Source organism: Anser brachyrhynchus, assembly GCF_964034855.1.
Source record: "Anser brachyrhynchus genome assembly, chromosome: 5".
NCBI classification, from domain to species: Eukaryota; Metazoa; Chordata; class Aves; order Anseriformes; family Anatidae; genus Anser; species Anser brachyrhynchus.
This window is the reverse complement of record NC_137699.1, coordinates 2,009,817-2,033,072: the sequence shown is the minus strand read 5'-3', so window position 1 is coordinate 2,033,072 and position 23,256 is coordinate 2,009,817. Positions and strand designations below refer to the sequence as shown.

The window sequence follows — 23,256 nt, the reverse complement described above, 5'->3', positions numbered from 1 at the left end:
CTAACAAACAGAAATAACGCAACAGTTCATGTGCAGAAGGTATGACTATTAAACAATATTTTTGATCCAAAACCACAGGAAAAACGCTCAAATAGGAAAACTTTGAAAAAAATGTTGTCATCTCTATACTCTGTACCAGCAAGAGTATAGCATCTGCATTTGTCTTCTATATAACTCAGGCAACAATATCCTGGCAACCACATTTCAATGGAACAAATCCAGGTAATTAAAATGACTAGATCTAGCATCCACCTCTTTATCATCCCACTTGATAGGCCAGACTTACTCATTTGGGAAGCGATGTTCAAAAATCTGCTACACACAGTTAAGATGTTATGTCTCTGAGATATAATGGTGTTTAATTTCATTTCCAGTTGTCCATTTAATTCTATTTCACAGTACTATCTTTCCATGAAGTTCAAAATTGAGCATTACTGTTTGGTGTGTCATACTTTTTAGACATATGCACAGTTTGTTGGATTTCATTAATACTTTATTAATAATCATTTCAACCTTTGTATTTTGATGTATAAAGGCTAAAAGGATTAAATTATTTGTGCCAATAAACCACTTCATGCACTAACATCCTACATGTCCACTCACTCAAACATTTTACTAGATTCCCAATACCACTAGTCAAAACCTCGGCTTCCACAACACTGCAACTGCACAGCTTAATCCCATTTTGGAAGCCAAACTTCTACTAAATCAAACTACGGAAAATGAGTTCCGCATCACAGATCTCTGGATTTGTGGCTTTTCAGTGAACATTAAGGAACTGAAAAGGCCTTCATGGTGACATCTGGAGACTTCAGCAGTCACACTGTTCTGCTGAAATGGAAAGTGAGATTAGAAGCAACTCAGCAGCAAAACGCAAATGAATGACTGTGGACCTAGTTTCTGCCACAGGCCTCAAACTGAGTGACATACAGAATAAAAAGTGATCCTGCATTTTTGTTTCAGAATGCACAAGTTTACTTATAGGATTTTATCTAAATATCTACATTCCAATTCATTACTTGTAACATTCCATTCTCAACCATAGATGCCATGTTACAGCCATACAGGGACAGCACCCTCAAATGGGCACAGAGCTGGTAATCTACACAAATGCTTTAAATTTCTTTGCACTATATCACCTGGCACTTGTCCCTTATAATTTGACCTGTTGCAATCACCTGTGTTCCTAATAAGTGGCAGCTTTGGTTAACAGTGTAAAATTCTGCTCTTACTTGTAATATGTAGGGCAGCTAGTAGTTCCACACTGACGCATACCAAGTCACACACCCTGGAGAATTTCATGGGTAGAGTAACTGGAAGGGGCTGCGGTGTGTATGTGGTGGGGAGTTTCCTAATCCCTCTTTCAAAAGTCTGACTCATCATTCCCTTTTTCAAGGTCACCTTCTGTCTTAACCATCACATTAAAGTAGGTTTAAAGGGCATAATATGAAGTAGATTGGATTTCTTTAATTATATTTTGCCTGGTTAAGAGATTAGCCTAACACAACAGGTCTAAAGGATGACTAAAGTTCAGTTTGAATGATGTACAAACCATACAAAGCCCTGCAACTACATACAGGAACAGTAGCAATATTTCTTACATAATCACAGATAAAACACAGCTCTGTAACAGTCCATCCACATCTGCTCACACAGTTACTTTATTTTTCTTCTTAAAATTTACCTTGCCAATAAAGCAAAAATAATTTTCACGTTTGATTACATGCTCTATCACTACTGTCTCAACTCCTACCAAATAGTCACTGTGCTGAAACTTGAGATACAGTATTGGGAAAAAAATAAATAAATCAAAAGCTTATTTTGCTATGAACTTGAAAACAGTACCAGAAAACAGATATACATGCACACACAACCACCCGTCCCCAGAAAGGACAAACTACAGGGTGCCAAGAGAAACAAAATAAGTTGCTAGCAGCTTTTGCTGAGAGATGCCCTTCTAGCCTCTGAAGGAGGCGAGGACAAAGATTTTCATTAGCAACCATGAAGCAGAGCAGCTTTTGCTATAGATTTAGAACAAATAGCTCATACTTCTCCCATTCAATCTAAGTACAAAGACTGCTTGAAATGGCTGGGGGATATCTGAACAGACTACAATGCCCAGCAAAGAAAAATAGATGAAAGTTGAAGGATTCTTGTTATACTTTTACAAAGCTACTTTTCATTTAGCTTTGAGAATACCTTAAGACTTTTTTCTTTTCAATAGAATTTATTTGATCCCATTGCTCATATTTCTTCACAACAACTCTGATGTTCTGAAAGTTACTGCCAGTTGTTCTGCAGGCAGCTCTTAACATGGAAAATCAACGGCAATCTGACAATGAAGGGGTAGCAGTTAACACATACAGATCAACCAAATGAAACTAAGAAGTGGCAACATATTTGTGAAGTCCAATGGAGAAGGTGGGTCTTCAATATATCTTTTTAGAGACTATTAATATGTACAATACAGCATACACTGCAGTTAATATAGAACTTTTCATATTAAACATGAGTTTATTAGATGAGACCACATTGCTTGTGCACAAAGTATTGTGATTCTGTAACTACATTTAATTGAATCTACACTGTAGCCCTTGCAGCATACACAAAGAATGGGATTGACAAATAACTTTTGAACTACCGTTGAACTATTAACAAGAGGTGGATATACACTTCCTTTACCAGTTTAGGAAACATCAGCTTTCTTCTGCATTCCAAAAACCAGGAAAAGGTCAGTGAAAACTGTCAGCTGTCTAAATCACTGACCCAAGTCACATTTTAAACCTGCTTAAAGCTAACTTTTACTGAAGTTCTCTCAAAGCCATGATAAAAGACAGAACAAGTATATTGGTGATATTGTAATTCAGAAGAAAAGTAATGGATAAAAAGGAAGGACCACAAGAGCGATGCAATGATTGCAGGTAGTATCCATATGTTTAAGGAGAAAGCCAGTTCTGTGTTGTCAGAGTTGAGTGTGTTTTCAGTAAATTTGAACAGTAAAGTCAAGATGCAAATGTTTTCTATTTCAAGGGGAAGGGGGAAGAAACAGGTTCTCAGGAGGAGGAACACAAACATTCATGAACTACTAGCACTAATTCACAGGGGATAAGACAGTCTTCTAATGCTGCAACACTCATCTAAACTCTCACCTTGGTGAGAGCTACAAAGTGGCAACTACCAACAACCATTGCTTCTAAGTGCCCATTGAAACTGACATATTTGCCGGTTTCCATGTGTTATTCAGCAGTGAGCACTGGCAAAACAAATGTACAAAATCAAATGTACAGCTGAATCTTTGAGAAGTCACTGCTTCATTACCTCCTTGTAGTACTTGTATTTCTCAGCAAGTCTGATATCCTTTTCAGACTATAAAGACAGCAACAGATAAATTAACATAATTTTAAAAACTGAAATAAAACACTTTGAAGTAGTAAGCAACAAAGAAAGGAAAGCAAACAACAATTACATTAGGTGAATGACAAAGTTGTCTCAGAATTGGTTCAAAATTTAACCTTCCAAATTATGAGAAGGTTAGGATATGTTTAGTAAAAATATTTTATCGCTTCTCATATTTTAAGCTACTTCTAAAGCCACAGCTGACAGAGGAAATGACTACATATGAGTCTAATTACAGTTTAACAAATGACCAAGTATAAGTCATATTTAACTGACGTTTAAGCAATGCATTTTTACTTCACATGGTATAAATTTGTTTTAATCAGTTTAGCTGCGGGTAAGCACATGCTTCATTACTTCAGCAGGTAACACACGGCAAATGCTCCGAGTCTGAGTTCTAATTTGCCACGATATGCTCCTCAGCCCTCCTATCCAGTTTTTAAATCTTTCTGACCATAGCAGATGATTTTATAGACGTGTACCCTGAGGGATCAGGGGCCAAATATAAAGATCATCAAGTCTACAGTACTGAATAACCCCATCTCACTGACCTGGCCTTTCACTTTACATTATGTATGTCACATCATACATAATGTAAAGTGAAGATGTATCTACAGATAGGCACCACATTAAAATACCCTAAGGAATGGGCCAGCTACAATGTTACTACGCTAATTAACCATACTTCACGTGTCCTCTTCCAAGGCATAACTTTCTCCTCAAGAGTATATGACTCATGTTTAACTAAAAAAAAAAAATCACTATGAGAAACTCTGGCCTTCAACTGTTGTTTTACTGCTATTGTTTGCCATCGCAGTATTCCATTGCTCAGGTTACATAATTCATGATTTCATTTATCTGCATTTCCCTCTCCTCAGCTTTCTGTTTTTCTCAGAATAAGAAACTCCATTACACTTTCCCTACTACATGGTTTTCAACTTTTAATTAAATAAAAAAATTTCCAATTCAAAATCTAGAGCTTACTGATAAGAAACTCAGATCTGTAAACATCTCTCAAAAAAGCATGAAAAATTGACTCCTAGTAATCTATACCTAGTGATCTAAAGCTTTTCTATAAAGCAAAGGGAGTACTTACTCATGCAAATCTGAACCAATATGGGTTGTCTGTTTCTTATACAGACATTTTTCCCCATAGTCAAACCATTTTGTGGTTTCACTAAGCCAGTAAGTGGATTTGTGGATTGAGTATTTTCACTATGAGCAACACTGTACACATGGAAGCTCCACTGTAAGACAGGGAAAAACTGAATACCTTAGCATAGGATGAAAAGATTCTCACAATTATGAAGTATTTGCAAAGTTGTGCTGTATTACTTTGCTTCACAAAGTAAAACTGCACTATGTTACTGAAATCACTCTTGCAAGGCATAGAGACTATAAAACTAAATTTACATTTATTGCAAAACGATTTTACCCAACAAACTTAGAAAAAAATAAGAAAGTTGCATGAAATTTTCTTTTCCAGTGCACCGCCTTTATGCCTCTCCCAGCACAATCAGTTGATGATAGAGCTCTTTTTTTCAAACTAGGCACAGTCTTACAGCAGTAAATGCTTTGAAAATTCCACCTGAAATATACAGGTGCTGATAAAAACGCTCTTTGTTTAGAGCGTGAAACAAATAATTGGTCAGATATAGTTTTGTATTACAAACTGTCTTTTTACTCAAGTGAAGCTGAAAGACCTGATATAGAAAGTTCTATTCAACAACTGCAAGCATCATATCCAAAAAAACATGTACTGAGAACATGAGACCTATCAGTCTTCTCTGTTAAGTGCTACTGCATTCTATTGATTTTACTTTCCAAGTTTATTCATGTTTCAGAGGACAAAGATCTAAAAGTAATACAAGCAATTATTTAAGTATTTATTCCTTGTGCAAGATGCCTAAATAAAGACTTTCTTTTAGAAGTTGTGAACATCAGCTGAATAAATCCTCTTCAGCTGAAAGCTGAGATTTATGAAAGGCTAAGATATTTTGGAAGACTAAGACAATTACTGGAGCTTCTGTTTTGGAATAAAGAAAAAATAAAAGAACATTAAGTCACATATCCCTTTTATTTCTTACAAACCTTAAGATACAATTGCTTGGAAAAGTTCCCAAGGCAAGACAGGGCTGGGAAAGATTGACAGCAGCACATGTAGAGGCTCAGAAAGTGCCCTAAGAGACAGTAACAGACTTTTGAAGACTCACAGATAACTAAACACTGCTTTATTTTAAATAGACATAATACTAACTAATCAAAAAAACACTAAGTGTATGTTTGACAATGGGTGAGAGTATGACTCCAGAAGAACATCCTTTAATAGTCATTTTTTATTAAAGTCAGGTCACTGATATATACTATACAACACACACAAACATAAGTTTGCAACTGTGTTAGTTAACTTCTGCTTACAAGGCTTTAAACACACACAAAATCACTTCCTAACTGAGGGCCTAATTTTACAAGCTTTGAATTCTTTCACAGGTTTTGTTTGAAGGTTCTGGGGGCATACAACTGTTACTAATAGCATACATTATCTATGACAACTATTTTACATGCTTATGTTTGAAAAAAAAAAACATCTCCAAGGGGAAATTGTTATAGCATTCGTCACCTGAAAAAAAAAAAAAAAAAGCAGGTTTCAGACTAATTTAGGCTTTGCATGTGATTACAGTATATAGTTAAGAATCACCAATATTGTGTTTATACTAAGACAGGAAAAAGTACTCCTATTGAAAGAAATCTTTCTTTTATTCGTAAATTTGTATATAAAAAAAGGCTTTAAACAGACTTCAAATTACTTAAGCTTGATGAATACTTTACTGACAACATCCCAGCACATTAGTCATTTCTCAATTTATTTATGAAGTTGTTTGCTTTCTCAAGCTATTAGGACTTCAGTGAGATCAACGAAACAACTACTGCCCCTTCTATTGCAGGTACCATTTGAATTTATTACAGCTAAAGCCCTAAGTATTTCTACATTTATCTGGTAATGTGTTTGTGGAAGGTTTATTTATGAACAGCTGAGGTCTTAAGGATATGCTAGGTAATAATGCTGATGGCAGTATTTCCATTACATTCCTGTCGAGCCTGCAAAAGCAAAAGATAGATTTTGATGATCAGTAAGTAATGGTCTATTGCAATCAGTTTCCTCCAGAATACAGAAAATGCTCAACAGTTAAACTGTATCGTAGACTTAGGTGCTGCTTGTTAAACAAAAATTTGGTATCAGACATTGACACAAATAAGTAAGGAGTTAATGCATGACAATACTTGTTAAAAGAAAGATGTTAAAATCAGTTCCTATCATTTTGAATATCAAAACTCACATATGCAGCAGTTAAAATGAACTAAAGAAACATTAACTAAATGTTCTACCTGCTGAACAACTGCTCATTCCTCATGTTGTTTTGTAAAGGATTTTGACCTTTATCAGGCATTGTGGAAACCTAATTCTTTCCATCATCAGGAAGCCACAGCTAAGCTGCTCGAAGCACTTGCACCATTTGTGCAAAGACTAGTTCCAATGCATTTTTACAGCACTCCCTCAGAACTGAGAGTGCAGTCTCTCTCAGCTCATCCATACTTAAAATATGCTCTTATTATAAAAGGTTTTAAAAACAAGTAACAAATTTTTAAATAGATGCATGTATTTTTTCTCCTGAAAGTGAAGAACAAGCTTGCATAGCTTTTTCTTAAAAAGGAGCAAAACTGATGAGAATGATAAAGCCATTTCTCTTGAAATTCAGACAACAGTATTTGTCTCACATATAGCTGTCCTAACAACTGTCTTTAATCAAAAGCACCTTTATGATTATCTTATATGCCAAAATAAGAAGTACAGAAAAGGGCAAGTATGTCTTCATAAAAATTTTTGTTTCTGACACTGCCCTTTGAAAATAAATAACCAGCTTTCAGTATGAAACACTGCCTTACATAGCCTACAAAACTAAGGGAATAAAAAAATATATGGGGGGAGAGTTAAAATTTTACCTAGTGCTTGCATATTTATTAATCCTACATTTGAATGAAACCAATGCCAATTCATGCCAGGAATATATAGAGACATATGGGTATACCTACTAGGTATAGGCCTATTGCAGCTGAAACAGAAGACAAAAATAGCAGTGCCTACAATTCATTGCATGCTGTACCATTTCAAATGGAAGTAAAACTACTCCGTCTTTACAGGGAAAAGGAAAGCAAGCATTATCACTGTGAGAAAATGCATACTTCTGAGGTCAAACCCACACAGTGATATCAGCACAAATTCTGCCACTGTTTTTAGTAGGAGCTGGATAAAGCATCAAGTGGCTACATCCAAATTCCTGTCCTGTTCAAAGCTGTACTCACAGTTCACCAAAAACCAGGGCCTGACAAAATACTTGTTATTTAAAAGGGAATGCAGGCATTCCTTTAAATGTTTTGACACTCATTTCCATGAGTTTACCAAGAAATGTTGCTATTAGAAATATTACTCTGAACAGCCAGATCATAAGACCAGCATGTTACTTTTTGTAATTATTATTAGCTATTGAAGGCAGCTTTTATTTATCCTTTTCTTCCCCTGCCTTAGTTATGATGACTCATTTTCTCCTCTCATACAGACTAGTTAAACAGCAGATTAAATTTTCCCTCTCAGATCCTCAGGATGGTTACTATCTATCAAACAGCTTACTTCCTGCAGAAAAATACAAGCAGATGTCATGTTATGACATGTGCAACAAGACAATTAGAACACAAGTGTAAAAGTAGTTTTTCAGCTATAAATAAACTGGCTGTAACAGTAATTAGCATTGCCATCACTCCAATTTTTTGTTACACATTATAAAACTGTATTGCTATAAAAAATGCATCACTTGATATTTACTGTTTGTAACTATATTACTCTGCAATACAACAAAAACCATCCAAATAAAAAAATCATCTTGGCTGTAAACTAACAGTACCTGATTTCTAAAATCCTATTCAACTATAATTTCTGCCTTGCTCTTCTGGTTCTGCACAGACAAATACACTGCTGTTTTACTTTCACTTAAAATGACTTAGGCTTGAATGTGCTACAGATTTTGTAGTTCAAATGCAGGCTAAAAAAACAAACCAAAAAAAGTTTCCCAGAAAAGAACCATCTCACAAAGAGAAACTTAACTACAATAGGATTACTTAAACATCTGATGCTCTGGAGCACTGTGCTATTAGAAGAATGTTGAATTCTTGTGGTTCTTTTTCTTCTCTGGGTTTCAACATCGAAACCCAAATGAAATCAATGGAAGCGTGCTTAGGAAACGCTTTTATGGCTTGTTTACTAGTATCCTGGCAAGTGGTAATGACAGGAAGACTACGCAAGGGGGAGGAAAAGGAGAAGGGCAGTAGCAGCAGGAAAGATAGCTAAACATCAGGAAACTAAAATACAGTCACTTTATCCCACCATGGCAGGCTCCATTTACAAATGCTTACTTGCCTAAAACTTAATGAGAATTCTAAGACATTGAATTTCACATAAAAATTTAAAAATTGTCATGACAAAAGTCAAAACCTTGGATTTTGATTTTTATGCAATGTTCTCAAATAGTTTTTAAAAGCATTAAGAATTACACCACTTCTGAATACTCAGCAAAAGGAAGAAGCCAACCAATACAACACAGCTAGATGTTAACTTGCAACTTAATTACGATTCCGTAAATTATTACTTTTTATTTGATTATCACAGCAGCTAGGCCATATCAGAAACAAATCACAGAAAATTATAATTGAGTAAACTGATATTCTGTGTACCATTTGGTACTTGAACAGCTATAATCTTGATAACTTCTTTACTGTAGTTTCATGATTCACTTCTCTACGTATTTCATTTAAGTGTATCGAATTGTTATTGTCATAAATAGCCTCCCATCTGAGCATCTCTTCTTCATCCACACCCACTGCCTGCAGCTATCATAACCTCTATGAACACTCAAATACCTTGCAGCAATCTCGTTAAAATCCTTGTCTGCCAATTATGATCCCCCAAAGAAAATTCCAGACTTTTTCCCTACAGAGAATACAGCCAACTTTAGTAGTTGTGGTGGTATTTTGAAATTCTATCTGCTTCTGTTATTACTCAATTTCCTACACAACATACAGAAGTGATAACAATCTACTTCTCAATATTTGTCTTTTTAGAAAATATTAACATTTTCACTTTCTTCACAGGCATGTAGAAATTCAAAAGATCAGCTCTCATCTTTCAGAACTGGAGACTTTCATGCTCATGGCTGAAAGTGACAAAATGAGGAACATACAAAGGATATACACAGATGAGACAAAGACAAGAAAGAAAAAGAACTCCACAAGTTTCTATAGACATTGAATGAGGCAGCAGTGACTTGGAACAGTTCCTTCAGAGGTAAGTTATGATAGGAACAAGGGGGCAGAATTCCTAAAGATGTTTCTTTACATTTCAACTGGTATTCACAGATCCCCAGAGTTGCCTTCAGTGTCCTGTGCAGCCTCCAACAATCACCAATTGATCATTCTAGAGCAATAGAAGTCTTTCCACCAGAGCTGAATCCAGAACCGCTCCACTATTCTACTATTCGGGCACACTGAGATCTGCAATTGCTAATAATTCTCTGAAGGCTAACAGCTCAAGAGTAAATCTATTCAACATACCAGCTCCTTCTGTACATTCAGGATGACATAAGGAGAAAAGTTCAAAAAAGAGCTGATTGATGAACAGATAGTGATACCCTTCAAAGCCAACTGCAAGCTTCCCCTCCTAAATACAGGTAACTATTAAACTTGGCAAACAAACATGGGGTTTTCCTATGAAGAAAATATCTGGCCAGTCCGAAGTTTAATAAAATTCTGTGCTTGTACTGAGCACTTGATACCTGCTTAACTATAGAACTCAGAGACAGGCAGCCACAGATAAGCTAACTTTTTAAAAAAAAAAAGCGGGGAAGCAATCTACTTCCATAGCCAAATAAAATTGCACACACACCCCAAAGGAGGAGACATAAATTTTCACTTAATTTTCACCAAATAATAAAGTGTTCACAATACTCAGTCCTTAAAATTTACTGGTCATACAATATCCCTCCTATGTGTACTTTTGGTTGTTTTTTTCCTAGATCCTTACCCAGAAACTTTAAGCAAATTAAAAAATATGGACACAGATGTCAGCAGGCAAGTTCCATGGTATTTTGTCAAATACGAGGCAGCACATGCATTAGCAGCCATTTCCTCAATAGCACCTAACATTCTTATGAATAGAAATGGCACAATCAGAATACACTAAGGCTATGACATTCCACTCAACCTTCCACAAATGCTTCATACCTGGACTGAAATTAAGTTCCCAAGGTTCATTGCAGGAGAACAACAACGACAAACACACAGCCCCCTTCCCCCCCCCCCCCCCCCCCAAATACTTATGATGATTTTTAAGATGTAATGTGAGGCAAGGTATAATCCAGCACAAGGACATATATAACATTTATATTCAACTATTTTCTTGTTACTTCCTCCACGTGAACCCTTAAAAATAAAGTGGGTGTAGAAGATTCCACCTTAGGCCAGACCTAAATTTCTAGGCCTAAGAATCTTGACTTTAGGCCCTCAGCTTCCCAAACACATTTGACCAACATAGAATAACACCAAAGAGAATGAGTCTCCCAAAACAACAACAAAATCAGGAATACCATGCCTCCACGAAACCCCTACACAATGCCCACCATCACCAGGAGACTCATCCCAGCACTCATATGATACAGGATTTCTTCTGCCTTCCCACAGGAAACCAGACTGATCCTCCCATCCATCTTCAGAAAAGCAATTATGTGCTACTGCTTCACTGCTCCCTTCTTCCAAGCTTTCTGCATCCGGAAAGCAAAGCCATTATAAGGAGCACTATTTCTTAAACCACAGTCTGTCACATTCCTCAGAGGTGGAGGACATAAACACAGTAGAGACAAACAATACAACCAATGCCACTACTTTGTATATTCAATGTTGCTGGCTCCACCTTCCCACCCATAGAAGCAGCTGCCAGTTTCTTCCCACCCTTTAAGTACTGACTTAAGCCACCTTCATGAAAGAAGTTTTGCATTTAGCAAACAGGTTTAACAAACTAGTCAGGATTTACTAAGTATAACAAGAAGGTGCAATGTTTAAACATTCAGCATAGGATTTCATCCATTTCCAGGTACCTTTCATTTGCTCAGTAGGAGGATTGTACTTTTCAAACACGTACGCTGCTCACATGTTTGTAGCTGTGTATATAAACATCGTATGTAACAACTCTACCAAGTTTACAAAGGTTTGTTAATACACTAATAAAAACCTTACTATTTTTGCAGTCATAGCTTAGACAACATGGATGCTGCTCATGCAGCACACAGCTTAGTACATGTATGTACTTAGGTCTTCAGATCTGCAATAAGTAGCCCTACAAGCTGAGGCAGGAGAAGTTTAGGCTGGACATCAGGAAGAGGTTCTTCACCGAGAGGGTGGTCGCACACTGGAACAGGCTCCCCAGGGAAGTAGTCACTGCACCAAGCCTGCCTGAATTTAAGAAGCGATTGGACTGTGCACTTAGTCACATGGTCTGAAATTTTGGGTAGACCTGTGCGGTGCCAGGAGTTGGACTTGATGATCCTTATGGGTCCCTTCCAACTCGGGATATTCTATGATACAATCCATTGCATTTAACTCTGTGTAAGCCATTTTCTCACTCAGACCGCAAAACATCTTGCATTCTTAATGGTGCCTCCAAAATAGCAATCCTTCCCATCACACATATTGCTTGAGTTGTTCTGGTATCACACAGAACACAAATGGTACAGAAAGCACTGCGTTAGCAGCATATACATACTAAGTTAGCAGGCTTGTGTATTCCCACATCAGCTGTGCACTGTCTTATCTTCTTCGCAAGTAAACAGGGTTAGCATTGGCTGTTCAACGTTTATGGTTTTGAACTGCCAAGTCAAGATATAAGCACAAGCACTACAGTATCCTTGAATTGGTGTTCTGAGTCTCCAAACAGACTTGAGAAAGTGTCAGAAAAAACTTCTGAAGTGATTTGCCTATTATTAGTCCATAAAAGCAAAGTCGCTTTTTTTTTTTCCTCCACCCCAGATCAAAGTAGCTACTCCCCACTGCTCAAGTCATGCATACACTACAGACATTTAACCACTACATAATTGCACAGAATTACAGATTTTTAAAATATATATGTATATATTTAAGTTATCTCAGGAATAAGTAAGTGAAGACAACTTTAAAAATAGATTACTTAAATAATAGTGGCTCATCAATTATTCTTCAGTGCTCTACCATCTGCTCAGTACCAAGTGTCCATGTCTACTTGAAATGTTGCAAAAAAAATTTTAAGAAGTTATTCTATGATATATCTGTGAGTATAGTTACTGGTTTAGAATTTAGTTGAATTTAAAAGCCTTAAAGCCTCAGAATCCCATTAAGGCTGTCACTTTGCAGAATCAGACAGACATACCTCACTTCTGGAAACCATAGCCATTCAAGTATTTTATCATTTCTTAGAAAAAGTTACACAAGATTATAATTAGATTGACAAATGCCTAAGAGAATGAAAGAAAGGCAAAAGGCTTGCCTTATTCCTTTATATGGTCGCTCTGTCTACATTCCACAAGCTAAACAACTCCCATAGATAATCCACCATTACCAGCAGTGAAAGTCTTTCCAAAGTAAATGGAAAATTCCTACCAATTTTATCCTCAGAAAGACCTGCAGCAGAGCACCTAAATAAAACCTTTCTTATGAGATATACTGATCTGATCTGTTTGCTTTTATAAAGTTTTAGATAATTAACTACAGAGATTTAGGAAGACATAACATACACAGTTGCTTCCAATTCCAGGAATCCAAGAAACATGTTTACAAGTGCCTATACAAGTGCTTATAAGAAACCCCCCGCATCCTTTTTTTTTTTTTTTTAAAAAAAAAAAAGACTCCAAATAAATTTGGGGAAAGATTTAAAATTCATTCTACTGTATCCCACAGTAAAAAAGTATTTGAACATCCTTGTTGGTAAATCCCACTGATTATTTTAAATTAGTTTTTTGGAACAAAAGTCAAGTTGTCAAAACAAAAGCAGCACCTTGGATGTCAACCTCTTCTGTGTAATAAAGAGCTTAACTCTTCCTTAAAAACTGCTAAGGCAACATATGGGTAATTTCACAGAAAAGTGTCACAAGCCACAGTCCAAAGGAAGAAAGCTAAAAATAAACCAATATCCTTTTCTGTTCCTCATCCCATTAGAACAGTAACAGAATATAAACTGAAAAGGGTCCAATTGGTCATCACAGAACATAGGTACACCAAAAGAGTCACAATGAAGTTTTATAATATTAAGATAACAGAAAAGATCACAAAGTAGCCCCAATAATTCACTATGAAATTGAAGACTGAAGTAAAGCTTGTCATGTAAAGCCAGACACTTTTTTGTTTTTTTTTTTTTTGTTTGTTTGTTTTTGTTTTTTTTTTTTTTTGAAAGAGTGCACAAGACAAAATTTTTATATGCAAGTACAAAATTGCTTGGCAGCCATTTGAAAGCAACAAACTAGAGCTAAGGAGGGGAACCCCAAAACACAGGATGTTATACAGAGGATCTATAGTGTTTCATGCTTCAGCCTAGTCGATTAGAAATAACTTTGATCTCAGGTCATAGCTAAAATCATTACTAGTTTTCCTTGTAGATTTAACACCCACTCTAAAAGCATTAGAGGTATGCTCCTTTTGCAGTATAACAAGGGTAGTTTGCCTGCTTTCCCACATAATTTCATGTATCTCAGCTCTTTCCTGTTACTGGGTGATACAATGAATGGCCTTGCATTCCGTTCTACCAACAACACTCACTGCAAGAAGGACTGTCATCAGGAGTGATGAATGTGCTGTTGCTTACTGTAGTGTTCACTGCTGTACCTTGGGACTTGAGAGTAATAATTTAAAGGCCATTCACATTGTTAAGATTTGGTCAATTCTTCATCATTGCCCCTGATCTCCCTTTTGAGCTACACTTACTGCAGGAGAGAGGGAAGTGTACAGTAGGGGCCTTTCCCACATTAACACTGCTGAAACTGTAAAGTTGTGAATTTTGTGTTGCCAGAAGCCCAGGTATTACACGCTCACAGTTGGGACGCAGAGTAGCCGGCTTTCATCATTAACAGCTTTCTCAAGCTGATTTTTCCTTCTCTATACCTTGCATGGCCCCAAGTCTTCTATACCATACAACATTTAAAACTCCATACATATGTTATTTCTTGCCTCCAGGTCATCATCTTCCAATCACACTCAGCTGTCATGCTACCTTCACAGATGTTTAAGGCTACTTGTATTCTACAGCTAGTATTTCTCATCTGTACTTTTAAGATAAAACTTTATTTTTTTTCCTGATTTCAATAATCAATCTCTGAAGATGAGAAAAACTAAGACTTAAAATATTTAAAATCAAGGATATTTCTAAATTTTATAAACATTGTTAATTTTCATATAATGTACTAACTTGAGTACATTTTCTCACTTCACATAATTATTACATGACAAACTTTCCCATTCACTGAAGAAAAACACTCCTTGTCCATGACAGATATATTGACTACTTCTTTGGATCCATCTCCAACTTTTACACTAATTGGATAATTCTAACAGTAGCACAAAGAGCAGTCTCATGCTGCTCCAGGAACCAGAGACTCATGGAAACAGTGCTGATACGCAAAGTGGGCCCACCCAAGCTGTGCAGGTCTGGAAGCAGCATAGCTTCTAAACAATCATATAATCCCTGCCAGAGTTCTGATCACAAGCAAAGACATACCATACCCAAGCTCTGCTGGGTACTGATAACAGAGCAATGCTTACCTCGCCTGTACTCACTTAAGGTCCCTGCAGCACTTTGTAGACTTCGTTCAATTCCACATCAACTGCTATTTTCTCTTGAAGGATACATACACAGCAACGCCCAAAATGCTTGTGGCTCATGTGACGCATTTGTCTAAGCTAGTTTCAACTAATTTGTTTGGATAGTTGCCAGGAATCTAAACTGCTGATTTAACTGAACCCCATTGCTTATGTTAATGGGGTAGAGAATAGCTGTTTTTCCAGAAGTTCCATCATGCAAGATGCATTTATGACTAACATGAACCACATGTTTATTTCTCAACACCCTATAAATGATGTTTGGCTATGCTAATTTACCAAATTTATAATGAAAATTCAAAACAGCTAGATGAAATTTAGCATTAAGTAACAAAACTAAGCGTGATGGCATATTGCTAAGTTTCTTATTCTACAATATGTCTTAAAGACAAAACAAGTATATTTTATTGAGTGCTACAGTACTAGAACATTAGCCTCTTAACTGCAGTATAAATGACTTCTTCATACTAAAGAGGTTATTAAAGTTACAGTTTTGAAAGTTTGATTCCACCTAAATTGAAAACACAATTACAGACCAGCAGTCATTCAATACCTGTATAAGAACACTCATTCGTTTCATTCTTTATTTATAAAAAGTAATCTAAATTTTAGTCTTCTGAAACACACAGAAAGCTGCAAACACTGCAAACAGTATTGCACAATTAAAGCTGAGCCTCTCATACCCTTACAATAACTATTACTTGTTCCTGCAACAGAAAAATTAACTTTAGCACAGTAGATAACTTAATACGTTAGTAAGTCCCATGTAAATTAGAGGAATAGGAGATCTTTTGTTATTAAACAACACACCTCTCTCAAGGATACTGCAAACAATATTTGCAGTCTGGTCAATTTATTAAAGGCTTCTGCTAGAGTTGGAAAGTCATAGACAGGGCAACTGTCTTAACATAGCCAATCCTAACTCTAGATTTTCTACAGTTAAAAATAGTTTTATTAATAAAGTTGACAAGGACATAGAAGTTAAGCTAGCTATTTTCTGGCCTTGTAAGCAAAAATGGCTAAGGGGCTTTTTTCCTTTTATATTCAGAAAAAATAACTACACTAGCACTGGTCATGTTTTGCATTCAGTCTCACAACTGGATGCAATAGCGGTTTCAAGGGAAAACTAACCTGACTGCAGGCTGTTATAGAATAACTAACAATATAGAGAAATCACCATAGATACAATCAATTATATCTAACTTCAAATTTGGCTTCCTGAGATAAGGATCAAACAGATGACCTTCAGAGATACTTCTCATTGTAAGTTATTCTGTGATTCTATGAAGAGGAACTGGAATAACAAAGACAATACTTTTTTTTTTTTTTTAAATATAAAGCACTTCTATTTATACCTCAATACTGCCCTCTGTCGATATTCACACTGCTTGATTATCTACACACACACATTGTGAGGCTATATTGTGTGCATTAACACTTTTCCTGCACATGAAGGAAGGAAATTTAATTGAAAAATGCTCTTTCTTTAACATTCAAAAAAGTATGCTAGGCTGAATCTCTAGGTTTACAGTAATGGACAATACAGATCAATACCTTTAAGATGCCAGTTTGGAAAAAGTATATATATTTAAGGACAAAGTAGGTCTGCTCTCCCTCATGTCATAACAGTTTAGGATGCTTTACAGCATTCGTCAATGCTCTGAAACAACCCTATCCAGAGCATATAAAAAAATTTAACAACAGTCTGCATGGGTCACTTGGAGAAGATTAAAAGAGGATATTGTGGAGAAATCTCCCAAACATAGAAGATCAGAGTGATCAGAAGAATTGGCAGCCATTCACTTCCAGCTGCCTGAGCTATAGTTTTACATATACAAAATGGTACAAGTGAAAGGGAAAAGAACTTGGTAAACCTACAGTCTTTAATAAATAAACTGTTATTGTGCAATTGTCACTAACTCTTGGCAGGTTCTACGTAGGAGGACAAAACCAAAAACACTTGTAAAAAAAAAAAGGTAAGACACATTTGGAAAAAAAACAAAGACAACTTTTCTGAACACTTATCAACTTTATGGCTACTGAAGTTTCTTAGTTGTATGAGAATTGAATTGCTTCATTTGATATAAAGTTTTGCAGAAGGAATTCAAAGTTTTCCCTTCAAAACTTTTGGCCTACTTAAGTTTAATTTCTAGGCAAATTGATTCTTTTCTCCAGTGCTTACATTAGTGTCTAATCTTTGAAGAGCTCTGCAGAAGCATTCTGTTTTAGACATACCATTGCTAAATTTGTGCTTGACACTGTTTCAATGGTCAATAACAGATCATACTGATCTAATTGTGTTCCCTAGTTAATGAGTAAAAACAGCTTATTATAAATCACTTTGATTGACCTTTTCTGAGGAAAAGTAATACAGGTATTTTTAACTTAGGGTTAAGATCTATTAGGAGAAATATCTGCAGAGGAGACATCTACTCGTAGGTGAATTCAAAGGATTCAAGTTTTTCACATCTCTTATGACAGTGTTTCACAAAGCCTTTTGTGAAACCACAACTGTTTACTAACACAGCCAAATAGACTCCACCTACATGCTCGAGACACAATTTATACACATTACCTTAGAGAAAGGTAAAAACACCTTTCCTATGTACTGCTGAACAGGACATAACAGCATTAAATTTCAGGAAGTGAAATTCAGGCTAAATTTTCTGAAAAGTTTCAGCAGCAAAGTTCAACAATGAAACTGGTGATTATGAGAGGAGAATATTTACTATCACTACGGTTTAATCCAGATGAGTATCAGAATGTTTTTTGTGTACAGCCTCCATACAACATGTCACAGCTAAGTAGCGTATATTTTAAAAAAAATTAGTAAACAACCCTTCCCACTGATAAAAAAGAGGGTTCTTTTTATATCACAAATATCAAAGACTAAAAAAATGAGAATCTTGGAGGCATACACACCTGTTTTTTCAGACTTCATTCACACAGCTGTCACATGTACTGTATCTGCCAATTTCACCTCCATCAGTCACCTATCTTGTTGAGCAGTGTCACATTTAGTTAACATGAAGGATTTACACCTGAACAATATTCAAGTGGTTAAAAGTGTTTACCTTATGAATTGTGCATTTTCAGCGTGTTATGAGTTACCATGCAAAATTTCAAATTGCAAAATAATGTGCTGAGATGCAAATGGAAGCCACCCTTTATCCAATGAGATAATAATTAGAAGGAGTAACTTGTGAAAGCAGAGTCTTCCTCCCTTTAAATAATCTGATCTGTGTATGTGCATAGTCACTTGACTGATATAAACAAACTTTTACTCACCCTTGCAGAAGCAACATAGTTCTGGGAATTTCTTTACTGGCTCCTGAATCAACAGGATTCTTGGTTAAGTTCCACCAGCAGCTTTATTAGTGGCAATGATGTGCAAGCTGGAAAGAACACAACTTAACGTTACATCCCAGGCTGAGCTTGCAGATGGAAACAGTTATATTTATAAACATGCTGCATCATGGACAGCAGCTTCAGCAGCAAAGGACTAAGTGACACTAGCAGTACTATTAGTGCTCTTTGGCAAGTGAAATCAGATCTGAGCTCTAGGCAGACAGCCACATCCAGCTGAGACAGAGAGGCCAGTTTGACTCCCCACATTAGTCAGTCTTACTCACTTAGAGAATGATACGTACTGTTCTATTAACATGCAAAACCAACAGTTTCCAGGCACGTTGCAATACAGTATTTCTAGCCTGGTAGCTTGTTACTCCTGTGAACTATAGCCTAGACTCCATTAACAACTCAGGTTGAGAATATTAAGTCCAGTATCTCCCTGTGTAACTAGCCTGATGTATCAGAAAATGGCTACTTAAAAAGGTACGTTGAAGAGAAGGAAAGGAACACCTGAAAAACATACAACAGTATACTATTTTTCTTTTCTAGATGCTCTGACCTACTTCTGGAAAGTTACAGTTCACGAGTACTTGTTCAATTAAATTACTTTTTACAGAGACATTAATTGCTGCTTACACACCATTACCCACTTACCGTACACCTTCAGAATTTGAGCAAGAAAGTACCCTCAGAGGAATGCACTGAAATATGTTGGATCTCAAAATAGGATTTGCTTCTGGCTGGTAACTGTTACTGGTTCTCTTCCGATCTGAGGCCTTAATGCAAGAAAGTAGTTAAGTACATGCCTAGTTAAGTTAAAAACATATGGCTCTACTTGCATGCATCAAGTTAATTGTAAACTTGAATTACATGTTGATATGAGGTATGAAAACAGTCTTCTACAAGTGTGGCATCCATCCACATTACTTCTCAAATAACCGAACAAAATGTCCCTGGCCTTCCAAGAAAAATGTGGAAATAAACACATGAAGTGCAAGACAGAAACACAGAACAGACATTTCATAAGTAAATTGATAGCTAGCCACACATTGCGCTGTTACAACAGAGCTTTAAAGTAGTCTGATTTATGCTTTTTCATAATTAGAGGATAACAATTTTTATATTATTAATATAAAGATGAATGTTAGGTTATTATATAGTAATTGGCATTTAAGTTTTAAGGTTTTTTTTTTCATCTTGGGATAAATTAAAGTACAGAAAATATTTCTAAACTTCACACTTAGTAATTAGTTACAGCAGAATAATAGTTTCTACCTTCGAGTAGAAAAAGATTAAAACTATTATCTTTTGCCTATAAAAAGATATTTTTTTTGCCTACAGCGTAAAGTTGTTGTACCCAGCAAGAATTACTGACTCTTATTAAAAAAGCATGAAAGATGTTAATGAAATATCAGAGATTCATATGTGTGCCAGGTGGGTATAATTATATGAAAGTACACTGAGAACAAAGTAAACCTCAATAAAGTCCCAAAATTTTGACAACTAATGCTGTGATTAAGAGTAATTACTCTTCAACTTACAGTCTTCTAGCAGTATTTCTGTTCAAGAAAAATGCATGAAATCTAAGTTTATGAATTCGTATAGACTGAAGAGCTAGGTTGCTCATGGTTTAATATTTTAAATATATATTATATGCTATGTTATAAAATGCTATATATCAAATACAAGATGTGTGCATAAGGAAGGGAAGGATAACGCTTCTGTGCATGTACATATACCTTACTTCAAAACACAAACTTTCCTATTTTAGCATTCCTCATTATGAAATTGATCTTAAAGGGTTCAGGGATCAGCTTTTAATAACAACTTTGTATGTTTACTCAAAAATATTAAAAAGACAGGTTCCAAAAAAATCAATAGAGGACCAAGACTTCCAAGCTTGGGTCTCCTATTTATATCTAAAAAATTTAGATATTCAGAACATTACACAGGCAGAAACTCAGAAAGTTTTGGAAACAGTAAAATCTTGTCACTCCTTATAATGCCTTAAATCAACACCTCTGAAATATAGGACAGACTGACAATGGTCATAATAATTTTTATTTTTCTTCTAAGGAAATGATATAAAAGATAAATGATACTGAGTTTCTGCAACATTTGTGACAGACAACGACATCTGTCACAGACTGTGACATTCCTCATGAAGACTTGGCATTTTACTCTTGATGTTTTCAAGCTCATTAGAAACAGGCTTTGAATTTTCTGAAAGTTTCTTGCAGCACACAGAACTCAAAATAAATTTTAAATTTTATTTTTTTAAACTAGATTGGGGGCATTTGTAGTCACAGAACACTAAACGGATTTTCTGATTTCATTTAGCAGGATAGAGGTCTACATAAAAAAGTCAGAGCACTGTTTTGTTTAAAGATTGCCACTAAGCACTTAAAATAGGTAAATCAAGAATTAATGTGGTTCTGTAGAAGACAGAGAAGGGACATAGAAGAAAAGTAAATAACCAGAGAAAAGACTATGGCTGTTAGAAACAAGAAAATAAATTACTTTTCGTATTTAATTTCTATGTATAGAAGTCAATATGTAGTTTATATTATAAAACAAGTTCATGAAAAGTACATTAAAAACAACCAGCCACCCACAGGAAGCAGTAAGATTTGTTGACATATTCCCAAAAGCTTTCTTCATCTTCAGGCTGATTCTCAGGCTTCATCCTTCCTGAGAACTTCAGCACAAGTGTTCATTGTTATTTTTGGAACTGACTTCTATACTCAAGTACTTGTTTGTATAATGCATTTTCCCTTCCTTAAACTTTCTGTTATCAAAATGCTTTTTAGAGAGCATACACAGATTTCAGCATGAAAAGAACTGCTTTAATAGTGACAAAAAGCAAGGAAAAATATTTTAAATAAGATGCAGTACCTCCACTGCTACTACAGCATTTTTCAAGTACAATGATAGGAGCAGAGTACATGGCTTTCTGTATCTATTCTGTAGTCTTGCTTTACCTTTGACTTCCAGTACAAAAATAGCTTTCCCTCGAATAAGGAGAGGTTGGCTTGCAGGAAAAAAGCTTAAAAATAATCCCTCTAGAATTGATATGGAAATTCTACTCTCCCCATGAGCTTCCCCCAGCCCTTCAAAAAGCATTTAAAATATATATATATATATTTTAAAACAGTAGAAGATGATGAAGATGCTAGATGTCAATGCCTCATACTGGGTTCGCTACTAATTGCTCTGTTAAGATGTTAGGTAATTTTGATCTATGTGTTTAGCAACTTCATTTGAAAGAACATTATATCAAACCTCAGGAATTTTCCCAGAAGAAAGCTTTGACCAAGTATAAAGTCTCTATCTCCACTTCTTTCTTTCTTTTTTTTTTTTTTTATAAAAACCTTTATCCTGTTCACATGCAAGTTTTTGTAAAATGAGGTGTTATAAAAGAAATATTATATACACAATGCCAAAACTCCCGAAGTTCATCATAACTACATAAGTTAGGGGAAAAAACAATCTCTCTAGGTATAAAACTGATAAAGATCTTAAAAGACAATAATCCTTTCTAGCAAGTAACCTGTACTAAGGGATAGTTGAAATTTCAGCTCTGCAATTTCACCTGACAGCTCTACAGTCTTTAGAATAACCCACACATGCCCTACTAATTGCTGACATACATTTTAAATCTGTAATGCTACTGCATAACTCCTGAAAACAAGTCTTCACCAAAGGGGAAAAATCTCTTTGCTAGATACGTCTTTGTATAGGAGATGTTTAGCATTCAATTTCAATTTATCATTTAATAGTTGGGCATTTATCAATAACAGCTTCCCAAAATAAGTAAGCTTATTTTCAACATACTACAATAAGAATAAATGGGAAGAAAATAAAGCCAAAAGAAAAATGCAAGACAACGATTTGGAAAAATACCAAACTTCACTGTACAGTACAAGCACAACTCCCTCTATGAACAGAAGCGACTGAAAATTAATCATTCTTTTTATTGCCTGAAGGTGGCAGTAATGATACCACACTCACAAAGCATTTCATGAACAGTATCGTATTTAGCAACTTTGGGTATTTTAATGATGAAAAATAACTTCATAGAATTATATTTTTACTGCTAGTTTTTTATGGCATCACTTGTTTCCCGTAAAATGTTGCCCCCTGCTACCTACAGCTGCCTCTCTACAGTTTTTAGGAATAATTCTATGAAGCAAAGCAAAACCAGGACTGTACTTTTCAAAAAAAAAAACACAACAAAACAAAACAAACACTTTTAAACTTGCTAAACAACATCTAAATGCAATAGGGATGGAAGAAGTCTATCAATACATAAGTTATCAGTGCAAAGACTGTTAACTGCAATAACAATTTTAAAGGACTAATTCACAGAAGCACTTGTTGCTAAGAATCACCCTATGGAAGCAAACCAGGATCAGAACAAGTTCTGTATCCACGGAAAAATAAACAGAAATTCTTCCCTAAACCCCACAGGAAGAATGCTAGTGGATAGAAATACAGCTGTAGCATCAGTTCCATGATATTCCCAAATACAAACGTGTCACAATTCACGCAACTCAGGCAAAATACAGC

The 23,256-nt window shown here is 35.6% G+C and overlaps 1 protein-coding gene and 1 long non-coding RNA gene across 4 annotated transcripts in view; one reads left to right on the top strand and one right to left on the bottom strand.

Moving 5' to 3' along the window:
• IRAG1 (inositol 1,4,5-triphosphate receptor associated 1) overlaps window positions 1-23,256 on the bottom strand; it is a 107,395-nt gene that overhangs the window by 80,043 nt on the left and 4,096 nt on the right. For all 3 annotated transcript variants that reach the window (XM_080593285.1, XM_080593255.1, XM_080593261.1), the window contains exons 2-3: window positions 19,342-19,463; window positions 18,625-18,731 (exon numbers count right to left, since the gene is read on the bottom strand). The gene's annotated coding sequence lies outside the window, so the exon portion shown is untranslated. The remainder of the gene's footprint in view (window positions 1-18,624; window positions 18,732-19,341; window positions 19,464-23,256) is intronic.
• Window positions 7-10,791, top strand: LOC308195595. The gene is made up of 3 exons (XR_013951661.1): window positions 7-2,421; window positions 9,598-9,790; window positions 9,862-10,791. It is a non-coding gene; the product is annotated as an uncharacterized lncRNA (long non-coding RNA).